The 2500-nt window shown below is 50.4% G+C and overlaps 1 pseudogene; it reads right to left on the bottom strand.

Moving 5' to 3' along the window:
• The window catches only part of LOC138101433 (28S ribosomal RNA), an 8958-nt pseudogene that overhangs the window by 2656 nt on the left and 3802 nt on the right, over window positions 1–2500 (bottom strand).

The following is a 2500-nucleotide window of genomic DNA, read 5'->3' as shown; positions in this document are numbered from 1 at the left end:
TTTGAGGATATCTAGTTTCTGCAGAGGTTTAAGAGGAGATTTACCTATTTTCTCAAGCCAGTTTTCTAGTTTTGTAGATAGGTCGGATTTTGCTAGCCCAGTCCAGGGATCAATCTGCAGGCCCAGGTACTTTTCTGATTCTCCGGGGTGTATCATGTTCAGGGGTGTGCCATTAATAGTCCAAGCAGCGCAGTCGTTGACAGTGTAGGAGTCCTTGGTGGGCTTGATGAAGAAGCCGTGGCACTTTTCCCCCTGTGTTTTGAGACCGGTGAGGTCGCAAAAGGTCTCTACTATCCTGATGTTCTGCTTCATGTTTTCCCAGGAGTCGCTCAACAGGACCAGATCGTCCGCAAATGCCATCGCTGTGACGCTGCTCTGTCCTCGGTGGTACCCTTTGCCACTCGTTTCCAGTTCGCATAGTAGGGGGTCCATAGCCAGATTAAATAAAAAGGGTGACATCGGGTCGCCCTGTTTTACTCCAACCTGGAGCTGGATGTGGTCTGTCTGTGTTTTCCCCGTGGTGATATATGTACGGATGTTCTCGTACATATTGCTCACCAGGCTGACGATGTGGGGATCCACGCACCTTTGCTGCAGACCTTGTAGAATGTGCCGGTGGCTCACGGTGTCAAAGGCCTTGGCAATGTCCACAAATACAACGCCCAGCGGTTTATGCTCTCTTTTGGCTGATCGAATTATAGTTTGCAGGAGTTTCAGGTTTTCAGAGCATCCCGCCGCTCTGATAAAGCCTCTTTGCCTTGGGTTGAGGGGGCACGCCTTGGTTAACCTTGCTGTTAGAATTCTGGAGAACAGACGCAGCAAGATGGATCCAATCGTGATGGGTCTCCAGTTATTAATGTCCTTTAAGCGCTCCGGCCTGGATGACTTCGGGATTAACACAGTCCTGCACCCCCTCACCATGTCCGGGATTTTTCCTGATGTTAACCATAGGTTGAAGATCTCCATGGTCTGGGAAAACTCGGGGTCCATCTTCCTGATGTCTCTCAGAGTAATCCCGTCTGGACCTGGAGCCGAATTCCTGCTCATCTCCTGCACATTTTTCTCAATTTCTTTAGCCGTAATTAAGTCCCTGAAAGCACTATTGTCGGCTTTCCCATTAATTTGAAAGTCCCCAAGGCTATCAAATTTACCAGCTGTTTCCCATCTGGCTTTGAAGTCCGAATAAATTTTGCTGGGTGAGATATCACAGGACAGACATTCTACATCATCCAGAATAATCTTAGCTAATTTACCCCTATCAAGATGGAATAAACGTTGGAAACGTAGGTATTTACCTCTTTTAACTGCTCTCTTTTTCATCCACTTCTGAAGGGGTCTTGTCGGTTTCCCCTCCCGGGTCTCCCTCTTGTCCTTATCTCGGGCTGTTGGTTTTGTTTGGCTTTTTGCCTCCAGGCATCCAAAGCAGTCCTGCGCTGTCTCATTCACCAGGGGTTGCATCTCCCGGCCTTTGATTAACTGCTTGAATGCCCGTGGGAAGGTCTTAATTGTCCCGGCAGAAAGCCATTCACCGAGTTTCTTCAGATAATGGGCCTGCAGTTGCCCCTCCCTCTGCTGGTCGATGGTTCCCAGCTGTTTTGTCCTCTTATCAGGGTGGTGCCTTATCTCTGGTTCCGCTCTCCTCCCGGCAGCCGGCCTCCTGAGTCGCTGGCTTATCTCAGGTTCTTTGTCTTCTGTTCCTTTCCCAGGCTGAGTACTCAGCCCAGGTCCTATTTTTAGCCCCGCAGCTGCTCTCCTGGTGCGATGACTCACCCCAGGCTCCTCACAAACATCCTCTGTCGGTTTTCTGGGCAGCAGCCTCCGTTTGTCACTGATCTGTTTTGCTGTTTTAGTTGGGATATGTTCGGCTATGAGTTTATTGATATTTTTGTTGCCCTCAAACTGAGTTTCCAATTTTATCAACAGTTCTTCCTCCTCTTTTGTCCAGCACCTTTTGTGGGCTCCTCTGTTAGAGGTCTCTTTTGGGTGGGAAGCAGCAATCCTCTCCTGATTTCTAATCATAGGGTGTGCCAACCTTTTGTGTTGTCCCAGGCCAATTTTAGTTTTGAAGTCTCTCCCGCATTCCTCACAGATCCACTCCCCAGCCGGAGCTGTCTCTGTCTTTGCCCTGCATTTAGGAAAGTGACAAACAATACTATGACAGTTGTTACTTTCTTTCCCACACTTAGCACATCGAAAACAGGCCTCCCTCCTCCCGTGGGCTTCTCTTAGATGTTCAATTAAGCCCCCCACCCCCCCCACCCGGGTCCCACAGCATGGACAAGGTGGATTTTTGTCCGGAATAGTCACCACTAGGATGTCCCCTGGTGCCTGCTTCCCGTGGTCCTCTGCTGGAGGAGGAGATGGTGCCGGTAAAGCGCTGGTCCCCGGCTCGGGAGGCGAAGTCTCCGAGGTGGTCTCGGGCTCAGGAGGCGAAGTCTCCAAGGCGCTCCCACGTTCGTGCTCGCCGCTTTCCTCCCCGTCGCTAAGCACAATCACTTCA

The sequence above is a fragment of the Aphelocoma coerulescens genome, unplaced genomic scaffold (assembly GCF_041296385.1).
Source record: "Aphelocoma coerulescens isolate FSJ_1873_10779 unplaced genomic scaffold, UR_Acoe_1.0 HiC_scaffold_297, whole genome shotgun sequence".
Lineage (NCBI taxonomy): Eukaryota > Metazoa > Chordata > Aves > Passeriformes > Corvidae > Aphelocoma > Aphelocoma coerulescens.
The sequence above is the reverse complement of the archived record's forward strand: the minus strand, read 5'-3'. Positions and strand labels throughout refer to the sequence as shown.